Below are 22070 nucleotides of genomic sequence, written 5' to 3'. Positions count from 1 at the left end.
GGCCTCTCCAAATATTCCAACATAATATATAGGCAACTAGGCTCTAAGAGTCTACTACACAATCTGAGTTTTTCCATTGCACTTTCTATCAAAACACATGAAAAAGTTTGAGCAATTCTATTACCTAAATCCAGACTCATTGGGCCAACCTAGCTTCGGAATTTTTACAGCTACGGGACAATCCAGTATCAAGTGCTCCACTGATTCATAACTCCTTCACTTTTAAAATGAGAGAGGACAGGAAGCTAACCTTGGTGGTAGCTCCACAGGAAATGAAGTATTTTGCCTGTTGCTCTGGTTTTCCAAAAACATTGGAACAAATTTTGGCCACTACTGTTACCATTTGCAGTAGCTTCGAGTCTTTGTCAGTAATAAATTGAAGAGCAATATTAAAAGCACTCATGTCTCTAAATCCAAGACCCTCATCTAATTTTAGAGGGTAGAACATATTTTCCTTTTTTTTGGTTCCAGACCACCAAAACAAAATCATAATACTTCTCAATTTTTTGCATGAACCAAAGATAATATATGAGAGATGATCATCCAAAACTTCTGTTTAATTGTTCCGTCTCGATCAGGAACATCCTCCATAAAAGAATTTGATCTCTTTAATCTCTTCAAAGCATAATACACAAATAATAGATAAATTAATAGGGAAAAGACCCATGAAACCATCAATTCATAATTTCCTTTTCAGATTTTATATGGTGTATTTTATTTTTATTTTTTATACAGTAATACCAATACAATTCCATTTCATTAATTCCTTTGAACAACTGTTAATGTAATAGAATAAGAACCTACTAAAAAGAGAATACTCTTAATTTTGCACATCGTTATATATGTAGAAATATGCGCTATAGAGAGAGAGGAGAGATAAATGGGGTAATATTAAGAAGGAGTTTCCCTGTTTGTTTGGGGTTGGTGACCTGATCTGGTGAGAAATAGAGTGTTGGGTTTATTTCCTTCTATATGGAGGAAAGTCCAAGTGGGTTTTATTAAAACCTAAAGCCCATGTAACGACCCTATGGTAACAAAATTAAAAAAAAATTCGACACGACCTCCACTAAAAATCGCCCTACAACAACCTGTTTAAAAAAAAATTAAATCTGTCCCAACACAAATACAAAAGAAATACAATGCATTCCCCAAAGCCACAACAACAACAACCATCCCCAAATTAGCCCATCATCGTCATCCCCTTCAACTTACGTATTTACATGGTCTCAGTTTATGACAAATATAAATCAAGTATCTTAGTTATGTTACAGGGCCATGAATTGCAAAAATAAGTACTCTTTTACATAGTTTTAGACAATACAAAAAAAATGGGCTAAGATACAAAAGATAACAAAATACAACTCCTAATCTTCTTCAAGCTTGCGGGGGATTGTCATCCGCCACTTCTTTTCCGAGCCCTGAAAAATGTTAAATAATAAGGGTGAGCAAAATTGCTCAGTAGGTAATGCCTAAGGCATACCTCTTGAGACCCCGTGAATCCACACAATGAATAAGAATAAGGAAATTGGGATCATACCATGCAAGGAGTAAAAGTATAACTACAATACTACATCATTAATCAAACACCACAATTAAATATGCCATGCACTAAAATGTCGTGCCATGCAATGTCACTCCCTATATTCCCAAAAACCATTTCCATTATCGTTTCCAAATCGTTAGTGAACCCGTCCCATGGCAACTCCATGGCGTCATTTAGGGCCCAGGTAACTCAACCTCACTAGGGCGATCTCCCTAGTCCTCACCAACGCCGCGGTCCCTAGGCAACTCTTAGGCGGCCGGGTTTTTCACAAAATTCTTTTCAAAATTCTTTCCCAAAAATCCATATCATTTCTTTCAAATCAAAATTTCCCATTCCTTCCCAATGATATGCATGCATGTCTCATGCTTCCCAATTCCATGTCAAATAAAGAATTTTTACAATTCACAAATCAACATAAGATTTTCATATTTCACAAATCAACACACTTCTATATAGCAATTTCTAGCAAATTAATTATAATAGGCATGAAAATTTAATACTTAGATGTGCTTTACAACATAAAAAAATTCTAAAATTATCTTTCATGCTTTTTAATCACCAATCTAGCACTAAAGGCACAAGAAGCTTGAATTAATCAACAATTTACATGCTTCATTATCATATATATCAAGTAATACATAGTCACAACTTTGGCACAATATATATATATATATATATAATAAAGCAAGAAATTTTCTACAATTTAAGCATACTAATCATCAATTAAGTAGAGTAATTCACAAAAAGGCCCAAGAACATGTGAATTAGAACCCCTACCTCAAAAGTGAGCCAAACCCTAGAAAATGGGTCCTCAAATTCGAGCTCCTAAGGAGGACTAAAAGTTGAAATTGCTCGTACTAGTGATAAGCGCCGAATATTCTATATTCAAGCGCCCTATCTTACATTAGTTAAGTCTTTTATCGAAGCATTATATGCTATTTTACTTCATTTTTATGTTTTCGCCTTGTTTTAGGTTAATCCCCGTAAATAGGTTCAAAGAAGCATTTTCGACTTGGTTTATGTCGAAACGCATGTGCCGTGCCGGGAAGCCGTCTTGTGAAATCAACACTCTTCTATTGCCGTTAATGTAAAGGCATGTTCAAGGTTGCATAATGGAGGGGTGTCCTCGTTCTGAGCTAGAAGATTGCAAAAAAAAAAAAAAAATGGAATTTTGAAGTGCAACTGCAAGTTTGGTGGGCGCCCGCGGAGGTCCCGCGGAGCGCCCGCCAAACCCTCTAATGATTTCGAAGCTCGACGGGACCTGCGCAAGCCCCCACGCCACCGCGGGCGCCCGGGGTGCTCCCGCCGAGGTCCCACCAAACCTTCCAGAGACCTCGAGGCTCGGCGGGACCTGGTCAAGCCCCCGCGCAAGCTCCCGCGCTCTGCGGGAGCTCGGCTGTCCCTCCACGGGCGCCCGCCGATTTGCAGAGTTGCTCACCTGCTCCTGTTTTTCTGCATTTTTGGTCCCCTTATCCTATTTTTGTGCGGTCTAGCTTCATGCAGAGGGGGAGCTCGTGATGGAGGTGATAGTGTAATACCCCCTAATTTCGGAACACGGGTTGATCAAGTCCGCGCACAAAATTAAGGGATATCAAAATAATTAAAGTATTTAAACAAGCACCGAGTACAAAAAGAAATTAAAAGAATAAATAATTCGCTGAATGAAAATCTATTAAATAAAAAGTTCATTAATAATTCTCCCAAAAGTTACAATTCGGAAATCTTGTAAATCAAGGATCTCTGATAACATAATCCAATAATCCAATGGTCTTTAAATAATATCCATTATCTAACAATAAGAAAATATCCTACATTGAAATAAGATGAATGAATGGATAAGTTCTCCAGCTGCGGATCCTCAACCTTGAAACTTGAACTTCTAATAACCTGAAAAATTAATCGCGGGTTAAACCCTACGAGCAAGTTCTCTCTACCAAACCTCTGAAAACCAATAAATAGATCATCTCTGATCAAAACCAAACCTAATAAAGATTTTAATCTTAACATACTATAATATATATGTAAATATAATAATAATAATAATAATAATAATAATAATAATAATAATAATAATAATAATAATAACAACAACAACAACAATTATAACTAGGTGCATTAACTCCAAAACCATTATCAATGATTAACTAATAATCATACCTAGTCCAATCCACAATTTCTTTTTAAAGAAACTCCTCTAAGCTTAATACCATCCTGGACAGTAATTTAATAATTTAAACAATATAATATAATTAAAAGAATATTACATTTAATTTTCAAAACCAATAATGATTTTAAGTATTTAAATCACACAGCCAATATCTAGGCTTTGACAAATCATCCATGTCACCACTAGTATTATTTTATTAATATGTATAAAATAATACACTAACCTATAAGTACTAGACTATTCTAGTTTAAGAATGTCTAAACTTAATCCAACTTATACACACAATAATCATAGATGATATATTTTAATCATCAAACACATAGAAATATAATTACACTTTGGCAAATCAACCATGCCATTATAAATATATATTTTTTAAATATTGGCAATTCAACCATGCCTCCTGAAGGTATATTTATTTATACCCTGGCAATTCAACCATGCCTCCTTAAGTATATCTATTTATACTTTTAATTTAGCAACTCATCCATGCTTCCTATTTATATTTTATTCATCCCTATACTTAGGCAATATATTTACACCTTTAGCAACTTATCCATGCGTACAATTCAACCATGTACCAAACCTTAGAAGTTAATTTATCAACTAAACAATTCTTACATAGGCAAATTAACTTATCAACAAAACAATCCATACCTAGGCATTCTATGCATATCATATGCATATAATAAATTTAAAATCAGCCTATCCATATATTCCAAATAAGACTAATAATTTAATCATCTTAAACGATATATACATATACCAATATATTATACAATATATATATGTGCAACACCTTCCAAAATAATCCTTGATTATTTAAAATCATATATATATATATAAATATATATATATATATATACCTCTTTCCAATCTTATCACATACAGACAATTAATATATAAATATCTATATATATATATATATGCGCGTCCTTCCATAACCAATTAATTAACTAATTATAATTACACCAATTAAACGCAACTAAATATTGTAGTAGCATCCTACAGCGCTAAAACATCTAAAATAAATCCTTTAATGATTAATTTCAACGTTAACAAGTTTGAAATAAATTTTGGGACATCACCAGCACCCACAAAAACTTTCCGGGACATCACATGCATCTCCACGTGCCATCACGCGCCGCCACACGCGCCTAGAACACCTACACGCGCTTCCACGCGCTTCCCTTTACTAGCAGGCGCGTTCACGCGCCTACACGCGCTCCCACGCGCCAGCTACACACCCGGCGTGAGGTGGCGTCCTCTGGTTGGCTTATACTCTTCCTTCTGGTGAGCCGCGCTACACTGAATAATAATCCCATTGACTAGACCAAGTCAATGGTTTAGATACCCATGCGCACCAGATCTCCATGTACTGCACCACACCTAATCAATCCGCAATCCATCAACACTACCTACGGCTCAGATCAGCGTGTGCATCTTTCCCTTTGCACACGCCCGCACCAGATCTTCCATTATTCATCAGGACTATAAATGGTTCTGATCTAAGCACACCGTAAGCTTTGTACACCGTATCGCACCGAATCTTCGCCCATAGTGGATGCGCCGATTCACACAGCAGCCTCATATATGTATATATATATATATGCATATATAATACTCCAAAAATAAGAATATATCTCAAATAAATTTCTAAAAAAAATATATATAAAAATACCAGAAAATTCTACAAAATTTTAGAAAATTCCCAGAAGTACTATAAACCCTAATTAACCTGTTTGAGTCACATATCCACCTATAGATTGATTTTAAAATATATATACAACACCTATATATATCAATTAGATTCCAATAATCCAAAAATTAATTATAATAATTTATAATTTTAATTATTCCAATCTAAACATTATTTTAAACAAATAAATTTAATCTACACATTGATACTCAAGGTGAAATCCTTATGAGTTCTAAGAGGAAAGTTAGAGAAGAACTCGCCTGAAGGTTTCGAAACGAAACCGGCGCTTCAAGATTTAATTATCTCTTCCAATTCTAACATCCTTCTTTTCAGATCCGACCTCCTCCTTGTCAGCCCTTCTTCTTCCTCTCTCTCTATCTCTCTTATTTTTCTAACGTATCAAACTTTTAACCCTAAAGCCTTATGTGTTTATTTATACACATAAAAACTTAAATCCTATTCCTAATAGGATTACCAAATAAAATAATAAAAATAATAATCTTTAAATAATATAATATATATAAACATATATTATATCACAAATACATATATATATATCTCAGAATTAACCATTGATTAATTAAATCATATATCATATATGTATATATATATATATATATATATATATATCCATAAATATATATATTCTTCCGTAAAACTTATTAATTAATTATATTTATATACATAATTAAATATATATATTTATAATTATACCAAAACTAATCATTTAAATAATAAAATAACCATAGGCCTTTATTAATTAACCTAATAAGGTTTCATTCCAGCCCAAGACCATATCCTTTGGTTTAACATTCCTTAAACCCAACCCGATTAATTTAAATAAATAAAATAATTAAATTAAATCTAATAATTACAAAACAATTAACAATCAATTCACACAAGCATAAATACACACATTACAAATCAACAATTCAATCATAACATTCCACAAATCATAACATCACACCAATTCATCAAACATAATCGCGAAATATAGTTTAACACAAATAAAACAAGTAAATCATAACACTCAATTAAATAAAACAAATCATTTAAAAACAAAATAAAAGCAATTAATTTCAATTAAATCAAACAAATCAATTAAAAATAAAATAAAATAAATTAATTACAATTAATAAATCTTTTAAAATATCGTGGTATTACAGATAGGGAGTTGGTTTTTGAGGGGATAAAGGCATATCTCACATATGATCTCATATCTATCACACATTTTGGCTAAGTTTGAGAGAGAAGAAGAGGGTGGTGTTCTTGGAGCTCTAAAGTGCAACAATGGAGATTTATGCCTCCTCTTCATTCTTTGTATTCATGAGTAACTAAACCTCCATCTAGGGAGGTGATGAAGCTTCATTTTGTAAGTATTGCTTTGGTTTGACTTATGTTTGGGGATTAATGTATGTATGTAATCTTTCCATGAATTAGAGCATTTCATTTGATGTAATGAACTTCAATATCTATACATGATCATTTTGAGTTAAATATCTTGTCTTAGATTATTTTTCTCTTATGATTATATTGCTACATTTCTATAGTGACAATGGAATGGAGTTCATGGAAGTGTTGTTAATGGCATGATACTTAGGATATTTGATAATCTATTGCTTAGGATCTTCCTTTGATAGATTATTCTTGGATTCTATCTCATGTGCTTTCATTATGAGATCGAGGGCTTAATAATCTTTGGCTTAGTAAGTATGTCTAAGGTTGCATTTTAGTTTAGGTAACCAAAGCATGCAATGCTTTGATAAGTTATTCTTGCCTATTGACTTCATATATTTCTTGAAGGGAATGTAATAATTTTGTGTTGTTACATCCTATGGTTATATATATATATATATATATATATATATATATATATATATATATATATATATATTATTCCCCTAAGTAAATTATGTCCTAGCATGCTTATTGATGGTTGTGGAGTCATTTCCCTAGTTTTTTCTTTATTGTTCTATCTCTTTACTTTCTTGAACACTATTGTTTTATGCAATTTAAATTCCTAAATTTTAGTGACAATCCAACAAAACTCTATACCTCTTTTCATCATCCTAAGAATGATTCTAGATACTTAGGTTGCCATAGACTAGCGCAGTCCCAGTGGTTTGACTTACCTGACCAATAGCCCTATTTTACAATGATTCGTGCTATTGCGAAGGTTGATGTATAATTGACAACCAAATAATTTTTTGTGTCGTTGCCGGGGACTTGCAAATGGTTTCGCGACCAAAGTTCTAGGGTTAATTTTAGTTTGATTGTGCATATTGTGTCTTGTGAATATTTCTAGTGTGGTTTTTACCATCTTTGTGTTTTAAGTGTTTGTGAGATTCTAGGGACTTGAAGCTCGCCGTGGGAACGCTAGCAAAGTGTAAGTTTAGAGGACCCCAGGTAAGTCTCTTGACTTCTAGTTTCGAATTGTGGATATTGTGCATGTGTTAAGCTTAGAAGTAGTTAAATTGCAAGCCTTATAGAGGCTATTTTAATTGTGTATTTTCAATTCCAAGTATCGGCCTTGTCGTGGCCAATTTAAATTCTGTCTTGATAATTGAGGAGAAAGGGAACATCATATGTGGAGTTGTGAATGATGAATTGTTGTGTTGATTATATGTTGTACTGTTGATGTTCGGCCGTAGATCACTTTCCCTACCCACAATCGATTTGCCCATTGATATCAATTCTCTTGAAAGAACTCTTAGACGGAACCTTAGGAAATCTACTCAAATAAGAGATCTTGAAACTAAATTTAATACAATAGCTGGTAATGAAGAAAACTTGGGAAATCAAGGGGTTAATAATGATAGGGCTGAAATTCCGAATGTAGAACCCATGACTCTCAGAGATCACTTCATCCCTACCACTTATGCTTCCCCTTCTTGCATAGTAATGCCAAACATCGATGCAGCTCAATATGAGATCAAATCGAGCACCATTCAAATGCTTCCATCATTTCATGGCTTTGATAATGAGGATCCATATAAGCATCTTGATGAGTTTCTCGAAATCTGTTCAACCATCCGGTTAAGAGGTTTTCCGAACAATGCACTCCACCTACATCTTTTCCCATTCTCTTTAAAGGATAGGGCAAAGTATTGGTTGAATTCCCTTGCTCTGAATTCCATCACTTCTTGGGCTCAATTACAGCAAGAATTCCTCAAGAAGTACTATCTAGTGAGCAAAACAAATCAAATGAGGTGCTCCATTCTTAGTTTTTCCCAAAATGATGGAGAACAACTTCATGAGACTTGGGAAGGGCTACAAGATCTTCTTCGGAAATGTCCTCATCATTTGATCCCAAAATGGCAATTAGTGCAAGCTTTCTATGCTGGCTTGACCGAACCCCATAGATTTATGGTTAACTCTTCTTGTGGTGGGATGTTCATTTCCAAGAATGCGGATGAGGCTTGGACCCTACTTGAGAATTTAAGTGAAAATTCACTTTAACATAATTCTCGTAGGGCTCCGGCCTCAACCACTGCAAAGAACACCAACCTTTCTCAACCAAAATCAATAAGGGAGGAATCATCTCAAGTGGATGCCATAACTCATAAATTCTACCAATTAATGGCACCATATCTCTCTCCTTCATTGTCTCAAAATTCGGCTAGTTCGGTATGCTCATCATGTACTAGTCCATTCCATCTCACGGAAGATTGCCCCACTCCGGAGCAATTTTCCAATCCCAATCAAGAGTAAGCAAATGTAATGTTCTCAAGGCCCGAAAATAATCCGTATTCTAATACCTACAATCCGGGTTGGAGAGATCATCCAAATTTTTCGTGGCAGCAACAAGCCCCACAAAAATCCCAATTCCAAAATCAAGGGAATCAAAATCAGCCCTCTTCTCAATATCAAGGTAGACCATTTCAAGCCTCTTCAAGCTACCATCCTCCTTACAATCCAAATGTCTCCAATCAACCTCCTGTGTATCCAACTGATAAGATAGTAGCTGCAAACAAGCAAATGATAGAATCATTGAACAAGCAAATTATGGATTCCAACAAGCAACTCTTGACATCTTTACAGCCTACTCTTCAAATGGTTCACTCTCATACTCAATCCATATCTAAGCTTGAAAATCAAGTGGGCCAATTAGCTAACTCTATGAACCAATTGCTTCAAAAGGACAAGGGTAAGCTTCCCGCTCAACCATTTGAAAATCCTAGAGGGATGCATGTGATTGATGAAACCCCCCCTCTGAGTGGGCTGAGTCATGAGCATGTTCAAGCAATCACCACCCTCAGGAGTGGTAGAGTTGTTGACAACAAGGTTGATGGAGATAAAAATGAAAAAGATCCTCCTTTGAAAAATCCAAATTCAAGCTCTTCCAATCAAAATCCAAACTCTATTCATGAAATTCCCAAGCTTGTCACCCCAAATGTGGAAACTCCTTATGAGCCAAAAGCTCCGTTTCCTCAACGTCTTCAATAGTCGACACATTTTGGGAATAAGAATTGCAAAATTCAAGACATGTGGGAGGTTTTCAAGCAAGTAAAAATCAACTTTCCCCTCTTGGATGCTATCAAGTAAATCCCCCTATGCAAAATTTCTCAAGGATTTGTGCACTCAAAAGTGCACTTCCAATAATCATTTGCCAAAAAAGGTAAGATTAACTGAAAATATGAGTGCAATCATTCAACACAGTGCTCCTCCAAAGTATAAGGATCCAGGCGCCCCAACTATCTCGTGTGTTATTGGTGACAACAAGATAGAATGGGCCCTCCTTGATTTGGGGGCTAGTGTCAATTTGATTCCATACTCAGTTTACTTACAACTTGGGTTGGGGGATCTAAAGCCAACTTCCGTGGTCTTGCAGCTTGCCGACAAATCAGTCAAGCATCCACGGGGCATCCTGGAAGACGTTATCATCAAAGTGGACAAATTCTACTTCCCAGTAGACTTTGTGATTCTTGATACTGAACCGGTCTACGACCCAAAAAAGCATATTCCCGTGATCCTTGGTAGGCCATTCTTAGCTACGGCTAATGCATCAATTAATTGCCGAACCGGGGTGATGGACATTGCCTTTGGAAACATGCAAGTCAAACTTCATATCTTCCATGCTACTCAACATCCTTCCGATGAGGATGATTGTTTTCTTATTGATGTTGTCGATGAAGTGGTCAAAGAATCTCTCCCCTTCATTCTAAGTAAGGATCCCCTTGAAACTTGCATGTCTCATTTCGACTTCTCAAATTTTGACATTGATCAATCCATTCAAGAAGTAAATTCTTTGCTTGATGTTGGTGCTATCATGGACATTCCCCCTTGGAAAATTCTAAAAGAGCCACTTCCTCAACTCTCCACCATTCCTCCGGTTCCATCTCTGGAATCTCCACCACAACTTGAGCTTAAGCCGCTCTCGGCCCATCTCAAGTATGTCTTTCTTGGTTCAAATCAAACTCTTCCGGTCATTATTGCATCGGATCTCCTAAAGGACCAAGAAACCAACCTTTTAGTGGTGCTTCAAGAGCATAAAGAAGCTATTGGTTGGGTAGTGGCCGACTTAAAAGGAATTGACCCCTCCATTTGTATGCACCGCATTCATATGGAGGAAGACACAAAACCTACTAGAGAGGTTCAGCGCCGGTTAAATCCTAACATGAAGGAGGTGGTCATGAAAGAAGTGAACAAATTGATAGATGCGGGAATCATCTACCCCATCTCTGATAGCAAGTGGGTGAGCCCCACGCAAGTTGTTCCAAAAAAATCTGGTATCACCGTTGTTGAAAATTCAACGGGTGAGCTTATGCCTCAACGAACCACCACCGGGTGGCGTGTGTGCATTGACTACTGGAAACTCAACTCGTTAACTAGGAAGGATCATTTTCCACTCCCATTCATTGATCAAATCCTAGAATGGCTAGCCAGCCAAAGCTATTATTGTTTTCTTGATGGTTATTCCGGCTATAACCAAATGGCAATTGCCCCCCAAGATCAAGAGAAAACAACTTTCACATGCCCTTATGGAACTTTTGCTTATCAGCGCATGCATTTTGGGCTATGCAATGCTCCGGCAATGTTTCAAACGTGCATGATGTCCATATTTTCCGATATGGTTGAAAAGTTCTTGGAAGTTTTCATGGACGATTTTTCTGTCTTTGGCTCCTCCTTTGATTTGTGTCTCAAAAATTTATCTCTTGTGCTCCAAAGATGAAAGGAGACAAATCTCATTCTAAGTTGGGAGAAAAGCCACTTCATGGTCCAAGAAGGCATCGTTCTAGGACATGTCATCTCTAAACGGGGAATCGAGGTAGACAAAACAAAAGTTGAGTTAATCTCCAATCTTCCTCCTCCGACTTCCGTCCGTCAAATCCATTCATTTCTTGGCCATGCCAGATTTTATCATCGCTTCATCAAGGATTTCAGCAAAATCTCTCGGCCCTTGTGTAATCTCCTTGCCAAGGATGTTCCGTTTAATTTTGATGACGCTTGCATGGAAGCCTTCATCAAACTTCGCACTCTCCTCTCATCCGCCCCAATCATGAAACCACCTAATTGGTCTCTTCCCTTTGAGATCATGTGTGATGCATCCGACTATGCATTAGGTGCGGTTTTGGGCCAACGTGTGGATAAACTTCCACACGTCATCTATTATGCTAGCAAGATACTTGCTGATGCCCAGTTAAATTACACCACTACTGAAAAAGAGTTGCTAGCTGTGGTGTATGCCTTGGATAAATTCCAATCCTGTCTTCTTGGATCCAAGGTCATAGTCTTTTCGGATCATGCTGCTTTTCGGCACTTGTTAGCGAAAAAAGAGACAAAACCCCGCTTGATTCGATGGATACTCTTACTTCAAGAGTTTGACATTGAGATTCGGGACAAAAAGGGGACCGACAATGTTGTCGCTGACCATCTCTTTCGCTTACTCATTGAAAAATCTTCTGAATTCGCTGTCGTCCGTGATTCCTTTTCGGATGAGCAACTCTTCCAGATTTCCCATTTGAATCTTCCATGGTTTGTGGATATTGTCAACTACGTTGCGGTTAGCAAAATTCTAACTCATTGGTCCAAACAAGAGAATGACCGGTTCTTTTTCCAAGTTAAGCATTTTTTTTGGGAAGATCCGGAACTGTTTAAGTATTACCCGGACCAAATCATCCGGCAATGCATTCTCGAAATAGAAACCACAAACATCCTCAACTTCTGTCATGCTCTTGCTTGTGGAGGCCATTTTAGTGCCAAAAAGACCACTCATAAAGTTCTTCAAAGCGGCTTCTATTGGCCCTTCTTATTTTATGATGCATACAATTTCTGTAAATCATGTGAAAGATGCCAAAGGCTTGGATCCATGTCCCGAAGAGACATGATGCCTCTCACTCCTATCTTAATAATTAAAATCTTTGATGTGTGGGGAATCAACTTCATGGGACCATTTCCACCTTCTTATGGCTATGAGTACATATTTGTAGCGGTGGATTATGTTTCCAAATGGGTAGAAGCCACGGCTACCAGAACTAGTGATCATCATGTTGTGATCGAGTTCATTCAGTCTAACATCTTTAGTCGTTTTGGTACGCCCCGAGCAATCATCAGTGATGGTGGATCCCATTTCCGAAATCGCTATCTTAAATCCGTCCTATCCAAGTACTCTGTCATTCATAAGGTTACGACACCTTACCATCCTCAAACGAGTGGTCAAGTGGAAGTATTTAATCGGGAGATTAAGCACATCTTGGAAAAAACGGTTCGTCCGGACTGCAAAGATTGGTCGCTAAGGCTAAACGATGCGCTTTGGGCTTATTGGACAACTTATAAGACTCCCATAGGAATGTCGCCATACCGGCTTGTCTTTGGGAAAGCTTGTCATCTTCCAGTCGAGTTAGAGCACCGTGCTTATTGGGCCATAAAAAGGCTCAACTTTGATCTCAAACAAGCCGGCTCTACTCGTGCTTTATAATTGAATGAACTTGACGAAATGCGTAATGATGCTTATAAAAATTCAAAAATCTATAAGGCAAAGGCTAAAGCATTTCATGATAAGCACATTGTCAACAAGTCTTTTGCCCAGGCCAAAAGGTTTGGCTTTTCAATTCCCGCTTGAAACTCTTTCCTGGTAAACTCCGGTCAAGATGGGATGGTCCTTACCTCATCAATACTATTTTTCCTCATGGAGCAATCGAACTCCAAGATCCTGCGAATGGATTGCTCTTTAAGGTTAATGGCCAACGGCTAAAGCCTTGCATTGATGGCATAGACCCTACCCGCAAAGTCGAGAAAATCCTATTAACCGACATCATCTATGAGGATTAAGGGGCTATGTGGATCCTGGTACGTCTAGCTATCGACATTAAATTTAGCATTCTTGTGAAAAAATTCTTTCCATTTTCGAGCTTCTGCCTTCTTTATGTCTAATGCCAAGCAATTCTCAGAAATTTGTTCAATTTGACAAAGAATATGCTTGATTCCGGAATTGTTCCATTGAATATTAAACCGGCTGTCATTTGGATGTTCGCTTGTCCCATCTCACTCTAGGCGGTTCCAATGACCTCCATTGCACTCTATTGCATGATGGAAGCCCAAGTGAATTGGCCAAGGTTATGAAAACCTTCAAAGGCTACACAAGACAGTACTTACAGAACTTCAACGGGCGCCCGCCGAGGTCCCGCTAAACCAAGCAGTGAGTTAAACCACCGCGGGGGCTCCGCGGTCCCTCCACGGGCGCCCGCCGACCGTCGCCCCTCACTAGAAATGGGCTTTTAAGCCCATTTCTTCCTATCCTCTCTTCGTATATCTCTCTCTCTTCTCTCTAAACTTCTTCTCTCTCACCCCAAACCCTTTCTCAACCTCATCTAAAGCACTCTCCAATCTCCATCTAATATCCAACCCTCCTCTTCATCAATCTCCATCATCACTCTTCACCATCATCAAGCCTAACAAGGTTTTCTTCCTTCACATTGGGTATGTTATTTTTCTACTTGCTTAATTCCTTTGTTTTTGTGGTTAAAGGAGGGTGGGATTGTTGTGATGAAGGTTGTTGAATTATTGTGATTGTTTATAATTGATTCGAGGTGCATATTTTTGGGCATTTTCATTAGCTAACACCATTGTTGCGCTTGTCCCCTTTTGCTGCACACCAGGTGTTCGACAAAAGTCCTCAACTAGTTTTGCTTACTCAAATGGCTTCTTCAGTGCCTTCCAAGCATGCTCGATCATCTGCAGGTCCTTCTAATGTGCCTCCACTTTGACGACCCTGGATTTTTAAGTCCAGTGTGTCCTGTGATGACCCAAACTGGATCCAAGATGCGGAAGCCAAAGATGAAACAATGGTCTCTAGAGATTTAAGACATCTCTAGGATACCAATATGATCCTCAATGAGGTCACAAAGCCTGAAGAAAACAAATGCGGAAGCGATGTTTCAAAAGTGGATAAAATGACCCTAGGGGCAAAATGGTCATTTTATACAGAAATGGATGCTACTAAGCATACCATTGGAAAGAAAACGAAAAACTAATGAATTTAGGCTCAAGAATCACTTGATTCGGAGTCCGGACGGAAAAGATATCAAGTCCCGAAGATGAGGGAATGAAAACCCTATCTCGGTTCGAACCAAATCCTGACACTACTTGATTAAAACATGAATAACTTGAGATAAAAATATAATCTGAAGCTCTAATTGCTACCATTGGAAATCTAACTCAAAATCCTTGAGTTTAGGCTCAAGAATCACCCAATTTGGATTAAAAATGAAGGAGATATGGCCATTTGAAGTCAGAATTTCAGAGCTGAACATAACAGGGCAAATGCGTGTGTATGAACAGTACTTTCGGTTGACTGGTTTGGGACATACATCAACCGGTTTAGGGCTATACATCAACCAGTTTGGGCTATACATCAACCAGTTTGGGCCTATACATCAACCGGTTTGGGCCTATACATCAACCGGTTTGGCCATACATCGACTGGTTCATGCCTAGGCTGTGTTTGAGCTATTGGAGTTGAATTTCTGCAATTCTAGAGATACCAGTCGACTGGTTTGTGCTATACATCGACTGGTTTGTGCCATGAACAGTGCTCTAGCTACTGGAATTGAACTTATACGCTCCAAAAAGATACCAGTCGACTGGTTTGGCCCATACATCGACTGGTTTGCTCCAAAAATGTGATTTCTAGAAGTTTGAACTTGGAGCTTTGTTTACAAGGTCTAGATGACATCTTTTGGAAAAACTCAAAGGAGAAACTACCCCTAAAATCACATTTTCTATGTGACGAAGTCGAGAACGGAATTTATTTCCCAAAGGAAATACCTAAATTGCCTTGAACCCGATTAAGCACTAAAGATATGAAATGAGTCCATAGGGAGCTCAAAACACAAATGAATGAGTTTTTCTTGAAAACAACCATGTACGCAAACGTAACTTACCTATTTAGACGCGCTACAATGGTTCACGGCTTAAAAATACAACCGATGCAAAATCCGACCCCCCCAACTGGCGAAAAGGTAGAAATAGGCTTAAAATGGGAAATAAGGAGACCAAAATTGACAAATGGTTTCAAATGACCATTTGGCCCTTGGCCACACTTCAAACATGCCTAATGAGACCTAATGGAGGTGATGGAACACACTTTGCACCACCCGAATTGAAAATGAACCCTTAAAGGCTCGGATTCTACTATTTTAGCCTAAAAATGGAATATATGCACCAAATTGCTAAAATGAAAACTAAATGGTGCTTAGCCTTTGGTCACACCTCACATGTGGAAAATGAATGCTAAAGGAAGTGTTACGTACACAATGCACACATCGGTGCTAAAAAGACATATTGACCTAAGTTTTCATGCTTTTCACATTAAAGGCAAAATTCATCATTTTTCAATACACAATGATTACAAATGAAGTTTGGCCCTTGGCCACATATCATATACATAGAATAAGTGTCAAAAAGTGTGCTTAAGCACATAATACAAATCCAAGGCAAAAATAACATCTTTGTCCTATCTATGAATTACAACCTTAGAAGTGAAAAGCAAACATGCTAACACTTGCATGTAAACGTGAAAACTTTAAAGGAAGCTTCAAAGCTCCAAATCACCCAAGGAATACCAAGCATCACGAACCATGTCTTCATACCTGAAATATGCCCCAGTAACGTAGGGGTGAGCAATATAAAGCTACTCGTAGGAGATGAGCATGCATCGACCTAGCTTTTTACAATTTTATCACCTTACGGTGAAACATGCAAAAGGGGCTCATGCCACCTAACGTCTATATCGTAGTGAGACTCAGGAAGCATCCTAAGCTATCATGGATCATTTCTAGCACAAAGCACATCATCATGTATCTCAAAGAAAAAGGCATGTTATACAAAATAACAAAATATAGATTCTCAACTTGAAATCCAAAACACGAAAACAACGAAGAGGGACATACTACTTAACGTCTATGTTCCAAAAGAATTAATAGGATCATTCCTAACCATATTGGAACACCAAAACACAAAGTTCAATATAGATGCAATTAAACAACATTGGATCTTTCAATACAACGCATATAGCATAATTTCTAAAAGTTAACATCTTGTAACTTAAAATGGGAAGTCAAGTAAGGAACAACAAGTTACAACATCATGTAGTTATCAACTTGAAACGAAATGCGAAATCAACCAAAGTGGAATACTTAGACGTTACGCCGGATCAAACCGACAACAATAGTTACTTTAGGGTTACTAGCCCATGGTAAACCTCCCTATGTGCGCACTAGACTATATAGAGGGACATTCCCCCGTACTAGAACCAAGTCCTAGCCGTAGCCAAACAATGACATCCCCAAGTTTCCAAAATCAACAAATTGTGCAACAACGTATATAACAACATATATATACAAGATATCAATTATCTACCAAGCATAATCCAATTTTGGAAACATACTCAATACATACACTAAGTTCATAATTACCATGATATGAAAAATGTCGAATCTTCAGTGTGCGATTCGTTACACGTTATGCATGAATGATATTGAATATAAGATAGACAAATCATTACACAAGGCAAAAATATATCCATAAAGTACACATGCTCTCATGAATGTACATATAACAACATTGTTATTTTATGCTCCAAACACAACCAAATGGATATACAACAAGTCCAAGTCCATGATTTAAATATAGAAACAACTTCCAACACCTCATGAAATCCATGGAGCAATAAAAATAGAATTTAATTAAGCAAAGACAATTAAATTCTCTAATTTCTAAACTAATTCCAAATAACCTCAATTTAATGCATGTTAAGGGGTATAGCATGGTTATCACATATATAGCATCAAATACTCAATTAAGTGATTAAAACACTTAAAACAAAATTAATTCAGCTAATTAATCAAATTCCTCTAGATATTTAAACAACCCCAAATGCTTTCAATTTAACCTATGTTAGAAAACATGCCAAGGCCTATCCAATTATCACATTACATCATAATTTCATGCTTGTTATGACTATGTGATTTAAACTTTCACAAAAGATGAATATTAATCAAAATTTGTAATACTTAATCAAATGGCCCAATTTATATATATATGAATAACCATATCCAAGCTAAATTTTCTAGCATGCCATAACCTAATTCCAAGTCACCTATCATCATAGGAATTAAATCATAAACAAAGAAATTAATTAAATTAATTTCTAGATATTGAGCCTAAGCATGCATACATGTTATATAAGCTTATACAATCATCAATACAACATAAAATATAATCCTAAAACACCCCCTATCTCAATTTGAGATGAAATCTCAATTCCCCACCGAAACGAAAATGCTCCGAATCCGACGATACCGAAGGGTTATGTCAGGGACAAGATGATCTACATGAATTCACAAGAAGCCCCATGAAAACCCAAACTTGAACTCAAACCAAAAAGCAAAACTTGGCCAAAAATGGTTTCTAATAAGGGTAAAGGGTAGAGCACGGCGAGGGGAACAACAATTACTAAGGCCGAAGGGTTTCTACCAAGGGAAAGTGGCCGGTTAAAGGAGAGAGAAAGTGGAAGCTCAAGGTGCTTCCATGGCTGCCGGCCAAAGAGGAAGAAGAAGTCTCAAAATCTAATTTTAAAGATTAGGGCAACCTATTTATAGAAATCTCAAAAACTGTCCCGGAACTGCCCCGCCGGGTCCGAAAAAGTGGATTTTGAGCAAACGCGCTCAAACAGCAAAACTCCGTGAATGAAAAAGATGTACAATGAGAAAATATGATCAACGGAAGAAACGGTGTCAAAAACTGAGTCCTGAGCAGAGAGATATGCCCCAAACAAGTTATGTGCAAATTGGGGCCAAAAACTCCAAAACTGGAGAAAAACGATCACAAGGAAATTCTAAGAATTTACAAGTCAACGAAACGTGAAAATGAATCCCGTACGAGGATCCAGGCACCAGACGAGGAATTTTACAGTAACTTTCATTAATTACAAAATGACCCCTACAAAAAGGGTTAACTGCCAACTGGCCTAGAATGAAAATATCTTCCAAAAGATATTTTCTTAAAAACCCCTGAAATAAAATATCTTCAAAAGATATTTATGAAAAAACCCCAAAGAAGGGAAAAGATTCTGATCGGTTGGTTAATTAAACATCAACCTTCGCAATAGCACGAATCATTGTAAAATAGGGCTATTGGTCGGGTAAGTCGAACCACTGGGACTGCGCTAGTCTATGGCAACCTAAGTGTCTAGAATTGTTCTTAGAATGATAAGGGGTTTATAGAGGTTTTGTTGGATGTCACTTAAGCTAGGAAATTAAAAGTGCATAAAACAATAAATTGTAAGAATTCAAGGGAGTGAAGTACAAGTAAAGAAGGCTAGGGAAATGAATCCACCTCCATCCCTATACACATGCTAGGTTAAGATTAATTTAAGGGAAAAACAACATATATGATAGTCATGATACATAACAATACTAGGTTGCTATAATATCCTCAAGAAGTTCATTTAAATAGGAAGGTAAGAATAAACCATCAAAGGTTCACATGATCAACTACCTAAACTAAAATGTAGCTTAGAACATGCTTACTAAGTCAAGGATTATCAAGCCCTAATTTAAATGTTGAATGCACATAAAGCAAAGAATCAAATATAGACCATCAAAGGGAAACCCTAAGCCATGAACTATCTAGGTTCTCTAACTCCATGCCATTAAAACCATTCCATGATCTAACTTCCATTGTCACCATGGAAGTGCAAGCAATATGATTAAGAAAAGTAACCATCCAAGACAAGATGAATAACTCACAATAATCATTTATAAACATTCAACATTCATTACAACAAAAATGAGGCTCTTGATCATGGAAAGACTATCAAAAATACATTGTAATCCCCAAAAATAAACTATACTAACACATGCTTACAAGGGAGGGGTTTCATCACCTCCCTAGATGAGGTTTAGTTGCCCATTGGTGAGCTAGAAGAAGGAAGAAGCATCATCCTCATCTTCATTTTCGTGCACCCTCTTTGGAGCTTGAAGAACCCCTCTTTCTTGCTCTCTTCTCTCTCCTCTATCTTGTAAAAATGAAGCTTAATGATATGTGTGGCCTTGCTTCCCTTCTCTTGTATAGATAAGGCTCTAAAAACCCCCCACCAACCAACATCTCCAACCAACCATTAAAGAGGGAAATTAGAATTGAGGAACCCAAGATGCAAGTGGCTGAAAATGGGCCATTCCCGAATGCAATTCTGCCCTAATTTCGAGCACTCGAAATAAGGGCTCGAGCACTCGAAATTGGAGCAGAATGCTCCATTCTTGCCTTGCTCCACCCGGACCTACTTTGATGAAATGGCCATAACTTTGCGCTCCGAACTCCGAATGACAAACCGTTTGAAGATTTGGAGAGCTAATTCATATCTTTAAATACTTCATGTTTTGGTGGAGATCCAATTCTCAAGGATGGTTGGTCGAAGATGAAGATCAAGGCAGAATTTCATTGCTGCCAGGCAGTTCTGCGCACCTCTGGTAACAAGGCCATAACTCTCTGCTCCGAGCTCCGAATGACAAACTGTTTGAATATTTGGAAAGATGATTCAGAACTCTAAATCTTTCATGTTATGAGGAAAGTCCAGTTCCCAAGTTTTCAAGGTCAAAATGGCGAGAAAAGTTCAGGATCCACTGCTGCCAGAAATTCAGCCTTGTGCCTTTTGATGGCCAAAACTCCACAAAGCCTTGATTTTGCTCCTTTTTTGGAAAATGGACCTGAAAATATATACATACACACAAATGAAGATAATCTACTTAATTAAACAAACAACGGACTTAACTAATGCAATTTAGGGCGCTTGAATATACAGTATTCGGCGCTTATCACACCCCCAAACTTACATTTTGCTAGTCCCTTAGCAAAACTTCAATGAAAAACTTAATGAAAAGACAACCATGGGCATGCTACTATAAAAATATCATCCATGGTAAAATGAGATATATACATAGCTCAAAAATAACTTGAAACAGAAAAAGACCTGGAGATGGGGTCATTGGGAAGACTACCTTGCATATATGAAGCATTGATACTAAACACATTTCAACATGCATGTATCAACATCATAGTCCATATAAATAACTCAATTATCATCTCTTAAATGGAAATCAACTCTAACTTCAGTGAAAGTGGATTGGATTCTCAACATGCGGCTTTTACTTTCTTTTCCAATTCCAAGACACGAGTTTTCAAATCACTGAATTCCCTTTTAAATGAAGTCCCTAAGGCATGAATTTATTACAGAACAAAGCTGACAATTTATTGTAACTCAGAAGTAAAACATAAGATGGTTGTGCAATGCTAGAATCCTTTAAGCTTTCTAACCAACCTATGTAGCAAGCGTTAGGCCAACAACTCCCAAACCAGATGGCTTTAGGGTGTTAAGTGTACAGACACTCCTAGGGCTTAATAGCTCAAGTTGGAAAGGCTACGAACTCCAACGAACCATGTTTATTACCAGTTTATTTTTTGAATGACCGTGCAATGTTTAAGTCCCTTAAGCTTTCTAACCAACCCCTGTAGCAAGCGTTAGGCCAACAACTCCCAAACCAGATGGCTTTAGGGTGCTAAGTGTAGAGACACTCCTAGGGCTTAATAGCTCGAGTTGGAAAGGTTACGAACGTCAACTGGTCATTATTTTCTTTCTTTCTCAATTTTTTTTTTTTTTTTTTTTTTTTTTTTAAGACAAGCAAAAATCATGCCAAAGATATTCATCTATCAGGTTCATCAAATCAGATTAACTAGGCCAAGGTCAAGGTTGATCAAGTTGCATGCCTCACAGTTAAGTTTCCAATGTGCATCTGTGCATTGTGAAGCTTAAAAGAGTGTCAAATCCAGTGAGAATCTAATTGAGACATTTATACAGACTAATTTGAATCTACATGATCATTTCAACTCAAATTTTTCTTTATTTTCAAAAATGTCAATTGCTTCTATACACAAAGTATTAAACATATGCTTCATCTCCGACAAGTGTCAAGTTATACTATCATTGCTTAGCAAAAATGTTAAACCAAAAATGTCCTATTGCACCCCCAAACTTGAATGTCACATTGTCCTCAATGTGTGAAGACAAGTGAAACAAAATAAGAGCAAAGAAGGTAAAAGAACAATATTACCAAGTGGAGTGACGAATGCAAAAATATCCATCGATGTGAATGCGCAAACGCGTC

Source organism: Cornus florida, unplaced genomic scaffold (genome assembly GCF_030987335.1).
Source record: "Cornus florida cultivar Cherokee Brave unplaced genomic scaffold, ASM3098733v1 CherokeeBrave_3.0.0_Hap2_Chr01, whole genome shotgun sequence".
NCBI lineage: Eukaryota > Viridiplantae > Streptophyta > Magnoliopsida > Cornales > Cornaceae > Cornus > Cornus florida.
Note: the sequence above shows the minus strand (reverse complement) of the source record.